Raw genomic sequence first — 24,623 nt, 5'->3', positions numbered from 1 at the left:
CGGCAGATCTCTACAAAAATGGCAGAAAATCACTAGCAACGGCACTTGACTGGATGATTTCAAGAATTTGCGAGAAGGAGAAACTACCGGAGGAGTTGATGGAAGGTGTGGTTTGTCTCATCTATATAAGAGCGGTTGGTTCGAGTGATGTAATTACCGCGGCATTTCATTGATCAACGTAACCTCAATACCATACAAACCGTACAATCAGTCCCAAGAGATTTCGTAAGGCAGTATCCGGCGGTTTTTATGGGAGCGACCCGTGATAATGCAGATCAAATATTCGTTCTCTGATGAAACCCCCAGAAATGTCGGGAGTACAAGTACCCTTGGATCATATTTTCGTAGATTTCAGGGCATACGATACAATCGAGTGCGAACAACTATGGTAGGTAATGCACGATATTTAACATAGTTATTGAAGGTGTGACCAGGCGAGGGGCCATCTTCGACAAAAGTAGTCAACTCTTAGCCTTCATTACTAGAAACTTTTGAATGGCGGAGACAATCTGCGCCAGACTGAAAACGGAGGCTAGGAAGATTGGGCTAGAAATCAATACGCCAAAAACCAAAAATTGATCGGTTCCAGAAAAACAACGTGCGCCTCCCACAAACAATAGCTATTGACGGCGATGAACTGGATGTGGAAGATAAGTTCATATATTTACAACTTGGTCACCGCCGACCATAATACGACGTATTCAACCTGGAAGTCAAACCGGTAGTCTACTACAGATTTAAAATTGTAACTTTGCTTACTGAAAACATCGTGCATCTGTCGTATTTGAATAAAAGGTGTTGCGGACTATATTTGGCGGACTACATACGTAAAGTGGAGAGTGGTGAAACGTATGAACCGCGAGCTGCAAGTACTACTCAGAGAGATTCTCATTGTGCATCTGGTAAAAGTTGGGAGGCTATGGTAGACCGGCCACATTCCAAGGATGTCGGATGATTGTGCAGTGGAATCTGTTCTCTTCAAGAACCTCACCGAAACAGGTGTATCGCTCAATCATCATTTTCATGTGGTAACTATATTCTACTTATCTACTTGTAAGAAGCGAAAGAACGAAAGTTTTTACGGTCAATCTTCGCTAAAAATGTTTATCCTCTCTCGCTGAAGTTTGATAAATATGACTCGTAAGCAGTATTGGCATTTAACTCTAATGCAATAATAGGTTTATATTGAAACTATGGTGATGTCCGAATATACAAGCTCGATTGTTTTATTTCACTCTTGTTGGCTGGTTGCTTGGTAAACTTAATAGTAACATGTGTGTTTTCGTCTATGAAAAATGGCTGATACAGCTTCATCCTCTCACACAAACAGTAGTAGGTAAAATTCACAATTATCGTGCATTTGAAAGATAAATTACATGCCTGTTTATTTGTATGCTAATTTAAAATTAAAATACCCCTACATAAAATAAAGGATGCCTACGGTAAAATTGCAACACATTCAAATTGCTCTAAATTTTGAACCGTTGGGTAAAATTAATTGAAATTTTGCATGAAGAAAGTTCAAAGTGCGTTGTTTACACTGACTCAAGGGCCTTAGGAAGGGCCCAAAAATACGATCGCGAAAAGTCGTACCCGGAAGTTATACCATCAAAAACTAACTTATGTGAACCTCAACCAGATTTCGGGGAGTCAGTATTTCATAAGTTTAGTGTCCCAGAGAACCTCCGTAAACAGAAGATGTCGAAGTTTGCCAAGAAGTTGTTAAACTAATCTCCTTTTTTTAGTCTTGACCGTGAAATGCGGTCATACTACATATATATTAATATTTTTTGAAACGGTGGTTCTACAACTGATGAAGGGACGTTAGGGGAAAGAAATGATATTTTTTTTTGGTGCAGGAGAGGAAAGAGCGGAAGGGTGATGAGGGGTGGGGGGGTATTGGTAGCTACGCTTAACAAGTAGTTGTTTTAACTCCGCAATAGCGCTTGATCGTAATCGTACGGTCATTTAAAAAAAAGTAAAATGAGTAAGAAATTAAAAGCAGCTCAACTCAAGTGACTAGTTTGGCAAGTTTGGCTTCATTACACAACCAAAATTGATCATAACATCCGAAATCAGAAAGGTTGACAATAACGATCATGAAGATTCAATAATAAAGTATGTATATATAGTATACTAGCTGTAACCCGCGTGCGTCTCCACACGTCTAATTGAGAGCAAATCGGAGGTATGCTATGTAACTCAATGAGGTGCACCTACATTACTTTTGCTCATCTTGAATGCAATCTGGTATGATTGGTTTGAGTCTGCTTAATGTGGGCGATTGTTACCACGAAAATGTATGGCGCCCCTCGTTTTAGCTACAGACAAGGCTCTTATTTATAGAAGATATGGAAGATATGTGGGCAAAAATAGAACAATCTCACCAGCAATCCATCGAGTGAAATATAATTGCGTCATTTGAGTTTCCATCAGTGCATGTAATATCCAATAAATTATGTTTCGTTCTGATATCCATGCTTGTTATTTAAACTTGTTACGACCACAGTTTTCATTGTACAGTACGAGGTACTTGAGGAGCTAATTCGAAACAAACAATTAAAATAACATATTAGGCTTACCTGCTACCAAGTCCTTGTGGTTCAGCCGTCTGCCCAAAATCTCAGTCTTGAGATCAGGCATCTGGGAACCACGCGGCATCGCACCTCCTAGCTTAGCTACTCAATAGAGTATTACCGGGTATGGTCGCGTGGAGGCGCTAGGTAGGAGCTTGGGCTGGCAAAAGCTATGTTGGTCGCTTTCTCGTTTGCCGTCCCCATTTCATACCCTGGCATTTTCGGCAGGTTATCATCACAAAATGAATGTCCAGGTAACGTCATTTCGCTTGGGAACTCCGAAAAAAATAACAAGCGATAAACAAAAGAACAATTTTGTATTCTTTTTCTTTTTTCCCAGGTTTTGCTTGGCTTACAATGTTCAAAAGTTAAAAAAGTGTATTGAGTTTAAAAAAAAATACGTTAGCCACCTTTCTTAAGGAAAAAAACGGTTTTAAATATTGACAACACATATAAGTAATCGTGATCGCACGAGATTCATTGCATCATCCGCCGAGGCTTTGCCCACAGATAAGAATTGTACAATAGCCTGAATCGAAAACTACACACTAAATCAAGCTGTGTACACATGATATGTTAGTTTACACAATAAAAACAAATTTTATGCGAATTCAGCAAAATAAAATGCTGCTGGTACACAATATTTGAATTAGCGCACAGATGAAGTTTATTGCAGTTGCAGCGAGTATAAGTTGCTTTTGATTCGCGTACCTGCGTTTCGCTATCAGTCTCACCATTCATTGTAGACGAATGCATTTACGTACGCATCACGCGTTGCTGTCTGGTGCATTGTATGTAGGTACTGTTATGTTACTGGACCGTATGCGGTTAATAGTTTAGCCTCGTAAGCAATATCCTCGCAAAGGTATGAGAGTCTTGTTTCCGCTAATCTCGCACAGCTGAAAATAGCAACTCTGATAAGCTTGTGTACTACGCACTACCGACAGATCTGGCTTTAAAAGCGAATCACGAAACATGCAGGTGCGGTTATGCGGTTTCTCTCATGCAATGCAATGCATTCATATCTGAGGAATCATGCTTCCGATCGTTCTGAGCTGATTAAACCGGCTTTGAAGCGAAACTTAATATTACCCGCTTTCAGCGCTCTAGGTCAAAGACAATATGATTTTCTAAGCTGTGCAGTCATGAATAATAAAACCTAGACGAACCGTAAGAAACCATTGCGTAACAACATTCATGCATATGTAGACCAAATATCGAAACTGTTGAAGAGTTCACTCAACCAAACGGAGGCATGCCGGAAAAAAATACCTTGACTGATTCACGTAATCCGGCAGGCCGTTGGTTATGAACTATGTTTGTACAAATAACCACTAGTTCAACACCATAAAGCTCATCAAAAGCAGAAGCGTGCGGGCGCTGGCCGTACCGCACGAGGTTGGTCGGGCCATCAACCAGATCCTCAACGATGTTTTCCCTGTGTGGTACCGGGTACTCGATCGTGTACCGTGGATAATACCAAACGCTAGCTGAGACGCTGAGCTGAGTTACAAGCCTAAGCGGCGGCAAGTGAATTGTTTTTAGTGCGAAATAATTTTTAATTGGATAAACATTAGCCAGTAGTGTTAGCTTTATGTGTGATCGTCAATTTTCTCTCCTCTGCATTCCCTAGCATTCGGGGTTTATATCTGGCCTCAGCCAGTGTGCCAGCGAAAAACTATGCTGTGGTGCGCGATAAACGGCCATTAATGTGGTCTTTTTAATAAGATGAAATAAGTACCAAATACAACTAAGAAAGAGATTTCAATTTTACAATTACCTATTTTATGCGGCAATCGCGCCATAAACTATGTATTATTGTCGGTTTGCTTATTGCATTTGCGTCAATGGTCCATAATGATACATAATGATGTTAAATGTATTTCCTGTATAGAATAGATGTCCGTAGATTGGAAGATCATTACTTTAACAATCGCAATGCAAACATTTGCTTTTCCTATATTGAGACTTTCATTCAACAATATACTATTTTTTCTTTTTAGTGTGTGTGGTTAGTGGTAGCAAATTGTTTGGAGTAATTCTTATTTTCCTATTTTCACGCCGATTAGATCTAAAGTGCCTCAAGGCTCAGCCTTAGGTCCTATAATATTTTCTTTATCTCTCTCTCTCGCTCTCTAAAAAATGGATATTCATAGTTTAATTATACTAGTTCTAACGAGTATAATAAATAAAATTAAATGATTAATTTTTATGTACAGTTCCCGTCTTATTCCATGGTATCAGATTTTGCGTCTGAGGCAAATGACTGTAAAGCGTAAAGAAAGAAACTTTTTTGGGGTATATTCTACTAGTTATTTTAATAATTTGACAGATACGCATTTCCTCTACGATATACAGATTTCGTCAATATTCGTTTCGCACTCTGAAGACCGCAAGTCGCAGGCAAAATGCGTATCAGTGGAAATAATAAAAAACTAGCAGAATTAAACCGGAATTTCTTCTTCCTTTAGTTTTAGATTCCACTAAGACGCTCAACAAAAGAACTTTAGTCAATTGTTATTATATTACCAGAAATTCTTTAGCAATTTTCAGCATCAGAGTAATTAGTTTCATGGGAAAACCTTGTTCTAGCATTTTCTACCAGAGCTCATTTCGATTGACTGAACTGTACGTCGCCTTAAAGTCTGCAAGTTGTACTCCCGGTACTTGTCTAGTAACTGACACAGGGTAAGCATCTAATCCGTCGCAGAGTGGCCCTCACGAAAACTAGCTTGGTACTCGCCGACAAAGGACTCCGCTGACGGTTTCAGTCTACCCGTTCTAAAAATTCCATTGCAAAAATTCGTGCTATAAGAATTGCGATCCCATTTCGTAGAATAATATGAACTCAATAAATCTTCTTAATATAGCCTCCCTCCGAAAAAAAATCTCCGCTTTTAATACTTTTATCAAACGTCTAACATCCCCCTGCTGTTTTCGTTACCTGTGAATAACATTTATTGATCAAACGCGCATCCGGGAACCGGATCCAGCCCCTTCTTCTGTTTTCGCACATTGGAATATGCAGATTGCTAAAAGTCATGACATAGAAGACAGCAGACAGAGCAAAGGCAAATGATAAACGGGTGGCAGCTATTTCTTCCTCTACCGCGAGAACCACGTCGCCGTCCACCGTTGCGATTTAATCCTTTCTTTGTTGATACCCTATACAGACACTCTATGGTTGAGGAATCCTAACCAGACCGGTTGTTGGGAGTGGACTGCTGCCGATGCAGTCTGCCGCTGCTGACTGCTTTACTGTGTTTGCTGCCGAGCGAGGTCATCGTCCTTGCCGGTCTGCTTTTTCCAGGACATGGATTTCAGTACAGACTTACAGAGTAAGGTCTGTTGAGAGCAAAGAAAAAAAATCACTTGAACAAGCATTCGACATCACCGTGCCGTCATCATCATGAGATCGTCAAACCGCCCCCGCAGATACGTAGATGTAAAATCGTTCTTCAAAATGATTCCTGCTGTGGCAGCTCATAATAGCTAGAGATGTGTAATTTAAAAGGAACGTTGAACAAGTCGAATGTTTTGCGGAGAATTGAATTTATACATTTGTCCTAAATTTCAATTTTATTTTTTTTGTTTGAGTGAGTGTGATTACCTAGTTAAGAACTGGGATTTATTGGGCATCCAGCATAATTTTACTGCACAGCTGGGACTGCTTGAGAGGTGAACGACGGTTTTTTCAACACCTATCATTAATGTACACTCCTATGGCCAAGATGGAAAAAATCCGTATAGGATCGGCAGATTGACAGGCGTGCGGAAGGCTTTCACCCTTGCTTATAGCTCTAAACTGCATAGCAAGGCGAAAGAAAGAATTTCTTTGTACTCCTGTTAAGGGAATCATAAAACCGGTGAGCTTGTCGGAAATCTAGGATGGATCGGAATAGTCGGATAGAGCCGGGATACATGACGAGCGAGAAAAAGCCCACGCGAAAAGAAGGTCGATGCGGTCGCTCCGCGTTAAATAGTGTCGAAGCAAGGAGGAATGTGCTTAATGATGTGTGATTTCTAGCTTCTTTCGGTCCGTGGTGGTTAGCAAATGTCTCCCAGCCGGAACGGTCGGTAAAGATGTGCATCGGTTAATCGTTTATGCCGTTCTCTTCGAACTTGGAAGTGACTCACGCAGTCGGGAATTTCCGATGCAACAACAGTGAATGATAGCTTTCAAATAGGACAAGAACATTTCATTTGCCTTTGTGATGTATAAAGACTGTACAACTAGTAATTTAATATTATTCCACAGCTCAAGCTCAGAGTTTCCCATAAAATTGTTTTCCTATATAAAACAGATGTGCTACAAAAACAATTTCAACGACACGACAAGTAATTTCTATGAAACACAGCTACTTGACAAAGAGCACAAAGTATTGTACGTATAATTTGAAAATATTTTGTGGCGGACCTAACATGTTACATGTAACATTCCCTGAAGAAGACTAAAATATACTGTCGAAACGTTGGAAAGATGACAAAATCCGTTCTACTTTTAATGGATTGACAACCCATAAAACGAGAATAAGAAACAGTTTCCTATTGTTTGTTTTATGACAAATATCCGAATTAGGTCGGTCATTAATTTTATTTCGCGAAGCTGATTGCTACAAAATTTATATTTTGTACCTTCGATGCTACTTGACGAAGTCTCAAAATATCTTGAAGTATCGAATGGTTATTGAAATATTGTGCCTCTTAAACATATATCGAATAAATCAGAGGAGACTTTCAATAATGTGTAGTCTGCTTTCATCACCAAACTTGTTTCCTGGAACGCATGATTTGTTGATTATAGCTGCTTTTCTTCGTCTCGTGAATGTTTGGTTTCCGTTAGCTCTAGATGCTAATTGATTGATTTACACCAAGGTATAATATCAGGTTGCGTGCACGTGCAGTGCAGGAAATGTAACATAAATAGAATTCTGTTGTCCTATGCAATTTGGATATAATAAACTATACCAATTAGATATAACTTGAGCTGGGTATTTAGCTGGAATGAAAACAGGGTCAAGCAAACATACTTATAATTGTCGTCAGCGGTCAACATATTTGTTCAAAGAAGCAAGGACAAGAATATGTTTAGGTTTACTACTAAAACAAAGCTATTGTACTTCAAATAGGCAGGTAATAACCGTGATATTCACTGCTCCAAAATAGTTTGCTCCCAATTTCACACACCCGACTCGGAATTAATTATTCGTTACCCATTACCTGTTTTTTGTTCTTTGGCGCTACTGAAAATGTTTAATGTTATTCTCATTAGGGTCAACGATTTCTTCGTCAGTTTGTTTTCCTTGCTACGTGCCGAACTCTTATCGCACATTCCGCCGCAGCAGTTGCGTTGTGTACCTCTGTTTTGCGCTCGCCTAGATTTCAGCAGCAGCGAGCGACAAACTTCCCAAACGGCTAAGTATGCTAATCACGAACGTAACTCATACACGGCAAAGAAATAAATCTCACCACCTCTGTACTACCTCTGCAGACGCCGGCCCGTTCCAGTACATTTTGGAGACCATTGACCACCCAACTGCTGTACTCTTGACGCAGTACAACTCTGGGGTGCAAATGAGAACGACCAGTGTGTGTTTGTGTTCGAGTGTACCAAAATGTTGAACCAATTTTGAAACCGATACTAGCAGAGCGCGTAAAAGAAACTTTAATTCTCCATTAGTCTCCGTTCCCCTCACTACTGTTTAACCGGTAACCTGCTCAAGTTGAACGTGTAAGCTTCTGTGCGAGTACCATTCGCTGTTTCGAATTTTGTATACGCTGTTGTTTAAAAAAAATTGCGAGATAAAGTTTGGATCAGTTTAGTATGTAATTATGCAAATAACCACCATTTGTTGGTAATTATTTTGTCTGCTTCTAAAGCTGTTTGTGCGCCAAAATGCGAAAAATAACAATATAATATTACTATTGTATAGAAACTCTTCACATTCCGAGACAACACGTAGAGAGGAAAAACAGAACATTTTCAATAAGAACATTTGCCACTCAAGCTCAATGGATGTAAAACACGGATGTGGATTTTGAAAAAGAATACGAGCTAATTTAAATGCAATTTCTTGTCTTAGATTTCACGACAGAATACCCTTGTTGAATGTTTTCGTACAAACTGATCAAATTTCAACTTATTCACAAGATTTATTCGCAAAAATATTGCTTACTAACGATAGAAATGCAGATACTAATGGCTCCTTCTTTTTTTCCTTTACAGCTCCTGTAGTGCACGGTAGGATTAGCCGGTAGATCTATCATTCTAATCAAGGTAAGTCATCGTAATGAAAAAACAATAAGCATTGGAAAAAAGAACTGCAATAAAATGTCTGGTACACACCGGGGCATCAATAAAAAACTGTGTGTAGTGTTTTCGATAATGTTCATTTAAAAAACTAACAGAATTTCTTCGTCCCAATAGGTCATGAATGGTCACTTCATCTGAATCTAGATCAAGTTGATGTCCTGAAAGTAAACCGTTTCGTCAAACTGCGCGTAGTTTCTTTCCTTTCGGTCGATTGTATCGGTGTATTGGTGAAATGAGTACAAAATTGAAATATTGTGTAAAAACGCAAGAGGTGAAATGTAACATTTTGTGTGTTTGAACGCAGTGGTTGGTAAAGAGAAAAATCACATGCAATCAATGGCTTATTAGGGTTCCATTTGCCCCGCTTAGCTGCTGGCTGTTGCAGAACAAGTTAAAATCATTTACTATTGTGCCTTGCAGCGATTTTATGAGTTCTACGCAAATTCATATTTCAATAATAGTTATCCTGTACTTACCAAATAAATCGAAATTATGCTTGTCAAGGGAGGCTATGATGAAAATCTGATGGTTCAAATTGCTAAATTGAAATAACTTTCGTGTGCACTATTATCATAGGACATATTGTGCGAACGATATGCGTTATATGATATCTAATAATTATGTTTGTTTGACTGTGCTTATACTGTTCTTTCGCAGTAGATTGTGCTTTCAATTCTCTACCTACATTCAAGGTGAGTGAAAATCGTGATTTAGTGCTGCAAATGATAATTCAGAGTTATTCTTTCTTAAATTTTTATATTAATTTGTATTTTATGTTTAAAAAAATATTAATATTATGTTTAACAAAATATAACATAACATAAATATATCATAAAGTACTACGATGGTGTCCATTCGTCTTCAACTTAGTTTAAGACACCTAGCTGGATAAAGCAAAATCTTAGCCAGCTGTTAAAGTACAAAACAATTGCGATGCTTGTGCTACGATCCTATTGAATTGACCTATTGCAACCTCTCCCAGTCGAGATTCTAACATACGAAGACATGGCTTATGAGTCATCTGGGAGGTTAGCTGTATGATTTTTTAAATTATTTTGATAGAAGAGATAATTCCTCTAAAATTTTGATTCTTTTTAGGTAATCGAAGTTTGGAAATCTTAAATTATTAAAGGGGACTATACTCTGGAAGCAGCGTTCTGAAGCTCACAGTCGTGTGGTCTAATTTACTAATATACGCGTATTCTTTCCAGCGAACCACGCCGGTATAAGCATCCCTTTCGGACGCTCGTTCTTATTTATTCACGCACTGCAACGAGTTTTTGCGAGATTGTATTTAGTTAATAGCCACGGTCGTCGTTGCAACCCGAGTTGCTGATAACGGCCAGTCACGAGGGGCATCACTCCCGTCCGTGAGTAGAATCGAGGGCAAAGATGAAGAAGAAAAGAAAACGTAATGCAAAATCTGTATCCCAGTGTGTCACTAGCCTCACGGGCAGTAGGTTGCTCACGAGTTGTTTGACTCGCGAGTGAGCTATGCGAAAAAGACGATATGAGGCTGTGTGTTCGCGTGTGTGTAGCTAGCAGAATGTTTGCACACAGCAACAGCGGCTGTTTGTCTTACACTTGCTTGAGTGGCGTAAGCGTTGAACGCTATGCTTCGCACCAAACCGGAGTGACAAACAGAACAGGACGGCGGCACGCGCAAGAAAGCTGTACAGAAAGTGACATATAAAACCGTTTTGCATTCTGTTGTATGATGAAACCAATATTTTGGCCGTCACCGTACATCAGACTATGGGCATTTATCAAGAAGGTCAGATCGCTTACTAGATAAGGATTTTTTTTAGTAAATTTTGACAACTTCTTCCGTACATTCTTGGTAACTGGAAACATGCCTTTAAAATAATTGGTCATGTATTACAGAATCAATTCCTTTTTTGGTTGTAATCCAATACGGCATTTAGAAATAATTTGGTCACTTCACATCAGGTACAAGTTTAAAACTGATTTATAGCTATTAATTCAGATTTATATTAATACAGAGATATTGATACAGCTACACAGGGATGGTTCGATCACTTTGACTCAATTTTGATTCATTTGACAGTACCGTCTTAACGGGGTCAAATATGACAAAGTTTTATATTTGAGACATTTGTAGAACAGGTTATTATCTATAATTTTGCTGAATAAAGTTTTGCTGTATCTTTTGTAGTTACGGCGCTACAATGCTAGTATCTTATTAGTGACTAAATGAACGTTCATTTAGTTACAGATGAGTTACTAGCGTTGTAGCGCCGTAATTACAAATGATACAGCAAAACTATGTTCAGAAATGTTGTAGGTTAGAACTAGTTCTACGAATGTCCCATACATAACATTGTCATATCTGGCTCTGCTGAGACGGTACTGTCAAATGAATCAAAATTGAGTCAAAGTGATCGAACCATCCCTGCAGCTACACAATCAAAATGGATAGCATTTATTTTGATCTGGCCAAGCTGTGGCCGTTTAAATTCCATTTTCCTGAGGTAAAGATATTTATTTAAGTCGAACAGTGGAATCCAGCAAAACATGACTGACAACTAACAATAATCCTTGGTCTAATTCTATCCTCAGCCATTAGCATTTAAAATAACACGGTCACAAAATTACCTGCCTGTCTGTTTCCGCTTCTGATGGTGTATTCATACAGGCGCCCGTGCACTGCCATTGGCACACGCCACGCCAGCTAGCGTGGTCGATCCGGCCATCAATGCCTGAGGGGCTGCAATTTTCAGCTTATTCTCAAATGTAGCGGTCATTCCGCCCGCTACGACAGACACGACAGGATGGAGCATGAGTTGCACCGGCTTCATCATGTCACGGTAATAATAAGTAGGATCCCATAACTATGTCCGCCCCCTGTACAGTGGTGCAGTGGTTGATGCTGGATGATTATTTCCGAACACGCATGAGAACGCACCTATTTTCAAATGGTAATCAGCACCGAGTACTCTGGTTTGATGTCGTGCAGCTAATAGGCCAGTATTTAATGTTTGGATAATCTAGTCTCATGTGACATGATACATAGATAGGCCGTATTGTTATTAAAACTTTGTTAATTTTGGGTTTGATGTGAGTAAACAAACCAGACTTAGCATGTTTGTGTTTCGAAGGTATTTTCATATAAATAAAGAAAAAAAGCAAAGCCTTGGGCTTAAACGTCTTTCTAAGACTTGACCCTTCTTTATCGACAGATTTCACGGCCGGCTGTTAGAGTACAGGACAATTACGGGGCTAGTGCAAAAATTCTACTGACTCTATCTAGTAGCACCACCTAGCCAAGATTAAGAAAATAATTTCTTATCAAATAAATATTGTTATTAAAAATAAATCTAAAAATTTGTAATAAAATCGGACTTGCACAATGACACCATTAAAAACAATCTAGCGTAAAAGAATAATTTTCGCTTACGTAAAACATTTAATTAGCCACCCCTGTACCGGAAGCCATACATATTGTCATATTCATAAAACGCGTGATTTATCTCTGCTGACTAAGTTGATGGCCCTTTCCTGGTCGTCCGATTTCTGAGCATCACGTTCGTGTTGCAGAGGTGGAGTCTTCAAAGTGACGACTACGGATAAGGTAAAGACAAACCCGTAGGTTACAAATTAGAGCTTCTGGTATATTCCACCTGATCACGTCATCCATAACTAATTAAAGTGGTAGAAGTGTACGTTTGTTTTGCCATCTTGCATAGATAGTAGTTTTATTATATGCAAATAATCTAACTTTCCTCGGTGGGAAATCCCGGCCTGGCTGATCCCCGCAACAACCGAGCGCCATTAGACTAATTACTTTATCGCTGCTGACGATGCAATGAAGAGAACATGGCGAATGCCAGAAGAAGATTGACGGCTATGGCGTAGAAAAATGGTGTATCGCGCGCGCGATGAAGTGTACTGTTTAAGTGACGTATACCATCATATCGTCAAGTGATACGAGAAATCATGTGTTTCGCTTCTTATCAGGCTGAGTCGGGCACAAGCAAGCACTCATTAAGATAATTATATGGCGAGCTCACTGTGTCTTTGGGTCCACCAGGTGGTAGCAGGAGAAAGTGAAAGTTAATTAGGCTTCTGAGACTTTTTTTCCACTACTGTTTATATTTTCTACGTAAAATGGATGCAAATTTACCTTTAAATTTGAACTTCTGGCTGCACAGATTGATTGTTGCCCAAGGATAGGTTTTTGATTTGTTTTGATTGATTCATAATGATTTTTCCCGATTAAGCTCAAAATTAACATGTTTCATTTCATATGTGATTCCACAAGTTTAATTAAATGCTCGATTTAAAAAGTTCGATTGAACCGAATATTTCAAAAAACGTTAATTTTAAACATGAAAATGCATAAAACATAACCGTTTTCCGTTTCTGTCTAATTCTGTTTGCTTTTCTTACCACAGTATCTTAAAAGCTTTTCAATGATATTAGCACATATGCCACACATGCAAGGCTATAGAATCAAATAGAATATTTTTAAACGTAGTTTCAATATATCGACTCAATTTCGTTGAATTGAATTTCGGAAATTCGTTTTACTGCCGGTCATCTCGCCTTCTTACCACATTTCAGAGGTAATAGTGCACAATCATCACATGGACCATTTTAGAAAAAGGTTTTTCTAAATGAAGTATGAAGTGTTAATGAAAACTATGCAATCAAACTGGTTGTAAGATCTCTTTCTTTCTTAAGAAATATATTTTTATACATATAACCTTTAGCTTTGTAGAACTTTAGAACCATGAAAAACTGAAACAACAATTTGTTCTATGTCACCGGAAGTCCAAAAACTTTGTTTGATTTTTAGATTACCTTTAAAAATTAACGAAATAAATGTTATGTCCCTGATAGTTCTTATTAATAGTTTGCCTAACCATAGACCTCTTTCGACTACGGCTGAAGGTTACTTTCTGCTGGATTATCATAGGGAAAAAACCCTTACTCGTTTTTTTTATATTTTGCAGTTAGACCTTTTTGAAAAGTTGGTGCCGAATTGTTTAATGATTAACCCCTCTAAGGCCTACATCATTTTTGGCACCTGAAAATTTACTAAAATGACCGTAACTTTTTTATCTTTCAATATTTTGTCACCAAATTTGGGAATTTTCCCGAAAATCTGTTCTATTTTCATAATATCTACATATCTTGGCCATATATCACGTGGTTCCGGAGTTATTCTGGTGTTCCTTTTTTAGATAATGTTGCTAAATATTTGAAATTTCTTTGAAATATGTTGATTTTCTTTAACAAATCATCGACTGTGGTCATCTCAGTTACTCTGCTGCAGCTACAATCCATGGTGCGCACCATCTGGCAAACAACTCGCATATTTACGCAAATAATCTGGAAACTTTGCCCCGTTTTACTTGTACATTTAAGCAGCACAGTTAATCCGTCTATTAACAGCAGGAGAACGAAACGAGATTAAGGATTTGCGACGTTAAAAAGATTCTCACGGATCATCCGGATTCAGACTGGAAGCTGAGTTAGGAACGTTTGACTTGTTTGTGAAGAGTACAAATTTATTCCTAACCCAATTCATATGCAATCCAAACCTAACCCAAATCCTATTCAAACCCAATTCTTTCCATACCCACTCAAAATTCAATCCAAATCAAGTCCGAAATCTATCCAAATTCATTCCAAATCTAATCCAATCTAAATATAAGGGGCGAACCAGCCGCAGGCTGAAAACCTCTAAAATAAAGAATATTACTAATAACAATCCAAATATAATCCAAATCCAATTTACATCTGATCCAAATCCAGTCTAAATTCAATCTTAATCCAATCTAAGCCTAATCCAAGTCCAATCCAATTTTAATCCAATGTAAATCCAATCCAAATCTAATCCAAATCCAATCCAAATCCTATTCAAATCCAATCTAAAACCAACCCAAATTCAATCCAAATCCAATCCAAATCTAACCCAAATCTAATTTAAAGTACCAATCCAATCTCAATCCTATCGACATTCAATCCATATCCACTCCAAATTCAATTAAAGTTCAATTGAAATCCAATCCAAAAATTTTTCCAAATTCATTCCAAATTCAATCCGATCCTAACTCTAATCCAATCCAATTTTAATCCAAATCCGAAATCAATCCAAATTCATTCCAAAACTCTAATCTAATCCAAATCCAATCCAAATCTCTTTCAAATCTAATCCAAATCCAATCCAAATCTCTTTCAAATCTAATCCAAATCCAAACCAAATCCAATCCAAATGCAGTCAAAATCCAATCTAAATCTAATGCAAATCCAATTTAAATCTAACTAAGCTAGATTCTTATCCAAATCCAATTTAAATCCGATCCATACTCAATACAAGTTCCAATCTATCCAAATCTGATGCAAACCCATCCAATCAGTTAGTTGGAATCCGTTCCACTCCAATCCGCATCTTATCCAAACTCATTCCAAATCCGATCCAATCTAATCCAAATGCAATCAAAATCCAATTGAATTCAATCCAAAGCCAATCTAAATTAAAACCAAATCCACCCCAAATACAATCCAGATTAAATCCAATTTAAATGCAATGCAAATTTAATTCAATTACAATCCAAATTCAATCTGAATTTTAGGAAAATCCAATTAAAATCCATCTAAAGTCAATTTAAATACTATTCATATCCAATTTAAATTCAATTAAAATCCATTCCAGATCCAACTTAAATCCACATCAAATCCGATCCAAATCTAATCCAAATCCAATCCGAATCTAATACAAGTCCAATTCAATCCAATCAAAATTCAATACAAATCGAATTCAAATCCAAACCAAATCCAATCCAAATGCAGTCCAAATCCAATCTAAATCTAATACAAATTCAATTTCAATCTAGCTAGATTCTTCACATTAACACACGCGCTGAGACATAAAAACTCATAACTTCCAGAGTTTGCATTTCTCCATTTCCAAATTTTGCATGCTTCTTCGAAAAAGACGAACAAATATTTTAAAATAAAAAAAATCGAGAAAAAATGTTCCAACTGCAATTGCAATTGTTTATAAAAATGCACTATTTAACTATTGAAAAACAATCAAGAGAAGGTATGGTATACCAATTTTGAAAGCTTGTGGAATAGTGAACACATCTGGTAGAAAGTCATTTTTTGATATTACAAACTATGTTTACAATCAGTATTTAAAAAATAGTGATTTTTTCGGATTACAATACTTTAAAAAATCATATCTTGCGAATTCCAACAGTAACATCGAAATACAAAAATACGTGTCGATTTTTTTTGAACAAAGAACGTAAAAAAAATATTCCGAAGAGAAAAAAAATTTTGACTGTAAATTTCCCGTGGAAAGACCCATATACTAATTACATCCGAAATACGAATCCAATTTAAATGCAAATCTAATCTATATTCAATGTAACTTTTTGGGAAATGGCGTATGTAGTCAAACCAAAATCGTAACAGATTTCCAGTAACTCTTCGACGTTTCGCTTTTTATTTTTATAGACAACGGACAGACTAGTTAGTGTGTAAATCATAAATACTAAAAACTGTTAAATATCTAAAATACAAATGTTTATAGCAATTCCTTGAAAAAGCTTTAAAAACAAAAAGCGAAACGTCGGAGAGTAACTGAAAATCTGTTACGATTTTGGTTTGACTACATACGCCATTTCCCAAAAAGTTACAAACAATAATTAGTCGACACCATACTTTGCAATTCTGAATTCAATTTAAATCCAATTCAAATTCAATTCAAACCCAATGCAAATCAAATTAAAATTCACTGCAATGCCAATCTAAATCCAATTCAAATCTAATTCAAATCCTATCTAATTCGAATTCAAATCCAATCTAACAAATATTTGAAATATCCAATCCCAATCGAATCCAATGCATGTCGTATCTAATCGGTAGCAAAAATTACCGAATGTTGTTGTGGTTATGGTGCTTTGGTTCTGTCTCATGGTGGCGTTTGCTCAGACACTACCGAAGTAATTTTCGTCAATTCTTATCACATTGAGGGACTAGTGTAATAGACTAGTACTAACCATCCGCCAGAGAAAGTTGAACACCACAAAATACCAGAGAAAATTGTACCGAATTTGAGTCTAACGTTTTCAATTTCTTGATTTCTTGGATGTCCAAACCGACCCCTCAACGAACCTTTTCGGTAAAAAGATAATTTTGATTATGTGTCGGATATCGAACTTTTATTATCAATAAATTCCAAACTATACGGTCATTATTATCTTCGCTCCTCAACTAATCAATTGACCCCGGTAGAATCAACCACTCACAGGCGAACAACATTTCACTAATGTTAGCGACGACCCAGAAAAAGAAACCCCTAACTGTCGGCAATTGTAGCTGATTGGAGTTTTTCTCCGGTTGTCACCTATTTTCCCGTTGTTGTTTTTTTTACCAACCACATTCCCGTAGATGATTTCGATCGAAAGCTACCGTCTTATGTGGGTCAGTAGAGCTCCTCGGATATCCTCGGTTGGTTACCCGGCACTGTGAATCGCAGGCTAATGTAGCCGCAACAAACAGAAACAGCCAGGGGCATACTAAGTGCTTCTTCATTCTTCCTCTGTGTGTATGTATGTGTGTGGCATTATGCTTCTTTTAATGATTGAGGAAGTGCTCACGGTTTTTCTTACCCACCGCTGGTCCTGCGGTAAAAAAACGAGGACTCCAGAAACGGTTCGGAATCACGAAAGCATATCCTCTGTGTTGCTATTGCTATGCATACCTACAATACATTGCCGACATGGTTGGAGGAGAAACTTTTTTACAAGCGGGAACATTTTTCTTATCCTTTCTACGGGTCCCTTCGCCACCAGCGAAGGAAGCGTTTGATAAATGTTTCGTCGTTGCTTGGCTAGCTTTTGCTGGTTGACGCTTTGCCACTTGAAATACTTGGATGGAAATGTGCTCAAGATCTAGGTCAGCCGTATTATCTATTGCGTGGTTTGTTTGTTTTCCTATGCTGAAATTAAGGGAGCGGTTTCCAAACATGGAACTATTTCCTAAAATTGATTACACTGTATTTGGAATTAAAAGTGATCTGACCTAGCTTTTCACCGTTACCTCTAACAATGATTAGAATGCCCCACTAAGTGACGTAAGTGAGTATTCAAGTGAGCACATCAGCTTAAAATTCTAACCTTGCAACGATACTGTCAACTTTTGGTGTGTAACACTTTTTAAAATTCACCTGGCAGCATGCATTAACTCCGCTGTTATGCTAGAAGGCGTTAAACAACAAGCAAAATGATACACTACCAGAAAAGTAAAAGAAAAATTTCAGCTCATCATCATCATCATCATCACGCGAGATAACATTTTCCACATTGGTGGCCTTCGCCTTCGTTACTTCCCGGGAAAATTGTAAACGAACCAAACAGTGCAGAAAGAAGATACTGTGGGAAAAAGCAAATTCTACCAGCCAGCGTCCGTCGTCCATCCTGGTGGTAAATGGCACGTAAACAGCAAGAGTAGCGGTGATCATCGCGGACCGGTTCCCAAAATAAACCCCGGGCCGCCACGCCAGTTGGAGTGAACATTGCGGACACAGAAATGGTCTTTTTTTAGAAGTCGGCACCGCCACCGCCGCCGTTCGATTAAAATTAGAAACGCGTGAAATTCATTCCGTTGGCCCTTCGGTGTGCAAACGATCATTTTGTTTACATTTTTACGTTCATCCCTCTGCTGCCGCGCTCTGGTTTACAATCGCGGAATGAACCTTGGTTACTTCACCGGCTCGATCCTTGTGATTAACTCTTGACGTTCGACGTTGAAGAGTGCACTTTTAAAATTCAGAATAAAAAGGTGCGATTTATAAGTTTTGTTGTGTAGTTCTCAAAACAAGTTTTTTGAGTAATTTTTTGTCTGAAAAAGTCGACAAACTTTGAATTAAAGAGAACTGTTGAGTCTACCCGGTCATACTACCTAGCCGAGTTAAATGGCGATCGTGATATCTTCAGGCTGTCGAATCAGCGTTGTAGCTCTCTAAAGACATACATCATAGAAATTTAAATAGGTATCGCAGCGAATGTTTTCGGGCTTCACAGTCGCGCTGCAGTGATATTGAAAACTGATGTAGTAGCATGCCATTTTTCGATGCGGTAAGCGAAATTGCTGGTCGGCGGCGTAAGGCAAAAACATAACAAACATGTTGCCGCCGCAGTCGCGATTTGTATGGAACCATAAAGTAGCGGCTACATTATTGCCAGTCGGTATGTACAAAAGAAAATGAAAGAATAAGCTGAAATTATACTTTAATATTTTAACAACAGCATATAGCGCAAACGAAATTAGCAACACGTGAAGGAAGCAGTAGTTTCAAGGTTGTTTGTGGATTGATTAGTGTGCTTTAACTTTGCTGTTTTCCCGATAGCCGACGGCGGTCTTTCGGTGTAATCGTTGTGTGGGAATGAAGTGATATTTGCTTTTCAAAACAGATGGTTACATGATTTGAATGTGGCTCGTATCATTAAACTCAGTTCCCATGCAGAAGATGTTTTATTCGAGTCGTATCATCTATCTATACAGATGTATAATTTGCAGTAGTTTAAAAAGTTTCAGATAAAACATTTCATTATAAATAGTTACACGTTAATTTTACTTTTCCGCTTCCTTGATACGCTATGATTATTAATATTATGAGTTTGTCAATTTTTTCTATGATTTTGAACATATGAAAATTTAACATTGATCTTGAAGAGCGGGCTCGTCGTTTTGATACTATCTAATCCTGTTATCGTTTTTTATCCTGTCTGCTTTCTCGTTCCCGAACTGAAACCGCGACCTTCAGCGTACCGTGTCGAAAGGAGAATGACGACATGATGAGTTATGCTTGTTGTCTGTTGTACGCTTCTTTATCTCCGAGCTACCAAGACACCGTAGAGTCCGTGAGAAGAATGACGTATACTTATTTGCTCTCTTTAATATCTCCCCAGTGTCCCTCATAGAATGATCATCAGTAGCTAGTGTCGGCTGTACAGTTTGGAAAGTTGAAAAATTGTAGAGAAAATGTATAGAGAACTCACACATGCTCACTTGTTATCGATTTCACTACTTAGTAGAAATGCAGAAAATTTTTAATCGATTATTCTGTCAAAAAATGAATCCTGTATAAGCGTTCAAAGTCTGATCGCTCTTTACTTTTAGATTTTCATTTTAAACCATTATCAGCAGTCCGTAGCTACTGAAGAAGGTTACAAACAATAACAGAAAGGCGCTTTTCCGTAAAGATCGATATATTTAGTGTAGTAACCGCCTCCCAGTTGGCCTCGAGGTATAATGCTGGCCTAATAAACCAGTCGTCATATGTTCAAATCCAGGCTGGGAGAGGCTGCTGGAATCAATAGGAACGTAGCAACTGGCCCTGCAATTGTCCTGTCGTATAAAAACAGAAGGTCAAGTATCGATAACGGAAGGTAGCACCTAGGCTTTGCTTTAAATGGAATTTTCTCCTAACTTTCTATGCACTTTTCCCGTTCCCACCATATTCACCAGATCTAGAAACATACGTTTTTTCTAAATTAATTAAAATGACTAGCAGGAATATGATTCACGTTAGATCAGAAACCCTTCGCCGCAATGGAAGCATTCTTCGCAGGATTCGATGATTTGCATGTATCGAAACCTTCTTCTTCTTCTTCTTCTTCTTCTTCTTCTTCTTCTTCTTCTTCTTCGAGCAACATAGAGCCGAAGTAGCTCTTGCTGCATACTAAAATTTTTTTACCGAACACCGCAATTTTTTGGCGAAAGTAACGTTTCAGTAACGTTTGGCATCACCGAATTTTTACCGAACGTTCAGCAGTTCTAATTTTGTCAAAAAATTGCGATGTTCGGTAAAATTTTTTAAGTGTGTGTATCAATTCCATTTAATTCCACCACCTTTCGTTCAAATACGACAACGACAAGTACACGTAAATCTTCCGTAAACGAAGTTACTGTCTCAAGTCCGTAGAGGTCTGATTGACGTTTGTACATCGTCAGTTTTGTGCGGCGGCATGTGCGTCTTGATTAAAACGTCTTGCGGAGGGAAAAGTAGGCTCGACTTCCAGCTTGAATGCATCGTTGGATATCCTTGCTCGTATTATTGTCGGTGGTGACCAGAGATCCCAAACATACCAACTGATCAACCACTCCTAGATCATCGCCGTCAATAAACATTATTCGTGGGGCGCAAACGTTGGTTTCTCTGGAGCGTCTTCCTGCCATATATTTCCTTTTCGACGCAATGATTTGTAACCCAATCCTCTTAGTCCGTTTTTAGCCAGGCGCAAATTGTCTCCGCCAGGAGCTTGCTACCCTTGTTGACAATCGTTCCTCTTGTTTTGATGCGGATGCTCTTCAATAGCTATGTTAACTAAGGTACAAGGCAGTCCATCCCCTTGCCGCAACTCTCAGCGCGATTTGAAAGGACACCAATTTACCCCTGAAATACGCACGTGGCACATCACTCACTCCAGGGTAACTTTGATCAGCTGCGTCAGTTTGTTCTGAAACTCGTTCTCGTGCATTATACGCCTTTGCTATTTGCGCTCGACTGTATTGTATGCTGCCCTGAAATCTACGCAAATATGGTACCTGGGCACGTTGTACTCCCGAATTTCTGGAGAATTTGTCGGAGAGTGAAAATTTGAGCCTTAGTAACGTGGGCCCCTTAAAACCCTCTTGATAGTGCCCTTCGAAACCTCCTGATATTGGGGATAAACGATGCAACAAAATCTGGCAACCACGTCTTCCATCAACTGCTCAGGTAGTTTCTCGTCCTCCCAAATCCTTGAAATTATCTAGTGAAGTGCCATTGCTAGCGGTTCTTTGCCATTTTTGTAGGGTTCTGCCGGGAGATGGTTCTTTCCGGCGGCTCTGTTATTTTTCAGCTGACCGAATTCTCGCTGAATCTCTTCAAGATCGGGAACCGGGTCGCTGTTATCGTTTGTAGGCACTCCTAGAGCAATTTCCGTTGCGTCTCCTTCTATTATATTGCCATTAAGATGCCCAACGAAGTTCTGTTTCAATCTGTCGACTACCTCGCGCTCGTTTGTGGCCAGGTTACCCTCGTCATCCCTTATATATAAGGTTTCGGTGTGTATCCTTTACTAGATTGATTTACCTTCTCACAGAACTTGCGTGTCTCGTTAGCCCGGAATAGTTTTTCTGACTCATCATGATCTCTGTCTACCTGCTGGGTTTTTTTTCTTAGGATCGTCTTGGTCATGGTTTCAATCGGCGCAATGCTTAGACACTTTTTCCAAGCTCTTTTTCCTCTTCGTTGCTTGTTGGTATTCCCCTTCGAATCATTCATTTCGTGCACTCGACGCTTCTTCACCTAGCACCGCTGTACCGGCCTCATTGACGGCCGAGGGTATCCTGCTCTACCCGTCCTTTGAGAGTCGAAGGACCTAGCTCCACAGAAGAAGCGCTTCAACCAGTAGGCGTTTAATTTGTTCTCCGAGCCACAAGAAACAAAAAAGAGGCATTTTACCTTAGGTTTGTTTAATTTAACTTCTTTGCGCACGCCTATGGAGAAACTGGGCCGCGCATTCTTAAGATGTTATTTTATTTTATGCCACCGTTGGTCGGTCTATTTTCTGGTCAACACGCCCACTTTTATCTTGCCGTGAATTGGCCGGGATTTATTTCCTCAGAACTGGTTCAAAAAATCGAGCAAACAATGGGGCAGGGTCATTACATTACAATATGCCGCTAAGAAAGGATCGCATGATCCTTAACCATACCTAGAGCTTGTCGAGCGCTCTCCTTTAACGTCTTCATGGTCGTTGAACCGTGAGAATTACTGTCTTATAGAGTGCAAATTTCGTACAGAGTTGCAGGCTAGCCCATGCAGCTCTGTCCATGGTTGCATAGTTGACGTAACGACCAACACCACGATTGCTGAGAAAACGCATTTTTATCTTGGAATACGTTTAAAGCCATATAATCTTAACTGTGTACTTTTTCAATTAAATAATCTGTCAATTTAGCAGAGATTATTAGTCAAAAAAGGGCTGATGGAGTTTAATGATTCATTTCTTGTTTGTTATGTTCAAAAAATGCATACGCTAGTTTATGCGAATGAACAGACTGTTTGTTGAACATTAATTATCATAGCCATTAGGAAAGTAGCTCTATTTTCCCAAATTTCTCGAACATTTTTGAACAAACAAATGTAGTTTGAATCTAGATTGATCGAAAGAATGCTTTATTTTCAGTTGTGTTTCCTATCCTTACGCTGATTTCTCAAGATATATTGAAGGTCAAAACCGGTAATCGAATGGCTAACAATAGGTCTTATTCTTAACTATTGGATCTATATTTAATCCTATGCTACAGCTTTCGGCAGTCTTGCGTGATATAATCGCAATTAAACAATCTCTAGAGATTTGCATATTCTCGTAAAAATCCCCTCTATGCCCCTTCAGTGTCCATCTTTCGATACCCGAGTGCGAGAAAAAAAATCTTGGCAATCGAATGACGAGGAAAGACCGTCTGCCTTCGTTCGCCGTAAATGATTGGATTAAATATTATCAAACAGCTGTTGGAAATCTGCGACTCGTGTGCTCCCACCCACGAATAAACGAGTCAGTGAACTTGCAAAAATAACTACTATGAATAAACAAACACGTCATTTTTGCGATTTAGAAAGGTCAACACTGCTAGTTATCGCATACTGTTGGCTCTCTCCGCCCGTCACAGTTCAGCTAATTAGTGCCGAATTAACCTCGCTCGAACGTACCATTTGCAGTCTATCATCCCGCGCATCCCAGCCTCTGGTCTGGAAAGCTCTCGTCGAGTTTCCCTCACTCAAGCGAATCTAATAATAGCAGATCGTATTGCTCTTGGCCTCCTCCGGCCTCTATCGAAGCGGAAGGGGGCGCGTCTCGCGGGGTTGCTGTTTACTCAAGTGATCGTTCAATCAATAGCCTCTCATCTCCAATCGCTGAACCGCTGCTGCTAAAACAGCCCATTTAGCACAGCATTCGACTTCTGCTAAACAACCGAGACATTGAAAATTGCAAGAAGAGATAGCACTCACCGTCCGTCCCGTTCCGCCGATTGTGGCCTTCGAGTTGCTCTCATCCATCAAGGTGCGCGCAAAACATCTTTGCGAAATTTATACCACACGCTACAGTGCAGTGTCGATAATTGGTACTCTTCGTGGTGAGAAATTAGACCCGATTAGCCTACCTCCGGGAAACGAGATCAGCGCAGCGCCGAGCGGGGCGCTATATGAAATTAATTCGCCATGATTATAGTGATTCTGAGTCCACCGAGGTGGCCTTGGCCATCATCCTGCAAAGTGCAAAGTTTTTCGCGATCTACGGTGGGCACGAACAAACCCGTACCTGCCTAACGAGTCGGTTCCTCTGAGAGCTTGGTGTTTTATTGCGCTTTTTTCGTGCGAGATGGGCCGATAAATCCAAACACTTTTAGTTACCATCATCTGGTTCGAGCATAACATCAATCACTAACACAGACAGGGTAAACTAAAGAAAAAAACCTCAGCTCTATTTTCTTGCAAGCCTACCAACTACCTGTAAATATTCATTGAACGAAAAGACTCGTGTTTTTGTTCATCCTGACTTCGGCCAGTCTCCTGCTGCTTTTTGTCTTATTACTGATGAAATAGAAGCGCAGCTTTTCGTCAATGGATGAAACACGTCGTGAAGCTGGGAAACTTCAAGCTTTGAGCTCATAAATCAACATCAATTAGCTGCAGTCTCGCGAAT

The 24,623-nt window shown here is 39.0% G+C and overlaps 1 protein-coding gene across 2 annotated transcripts in view; it reads left to right on the top strand.

The window, feature by feature from the left end:
• Positions 1-24,623, top strand: part of LOC128734767 (dnaJ homolog subfamily B member 6) — a 177,846-nt gene that overhangs the window by 76,865 nt on the left and 76,358 nt on the right. For both annotated transcript variants that reach the window (XM_053829109.1, XM_053829110.1), the window contains exon 3: positions 8,803-8,853. The gene's annotated coding sequence lies outside the window, so the exon portion shown is untranslated. The remainder of the gene's footprint in view (positions 1-8,802; positions 8,854-24,623) is intronic.

This window comes from Sabethes cyaneus, chromosome 2, assembly GCF_943734655.1.
Source record: "Sabethes cyaneus chromosome 2, idSabCyanKW18_F2, whole genome shotgun sequence".
NCBI classification, from domain to species: Eukaryota; Metazoa; Arthropoda; class Insecta; order Diptera; family Culicidae; genus Sabethes; species Sabethes cyaneus.
Note: the sequence above shows the minus strand (reverse complement) of the source record. Positions and strands in the feature narration are given on the sequence as shown.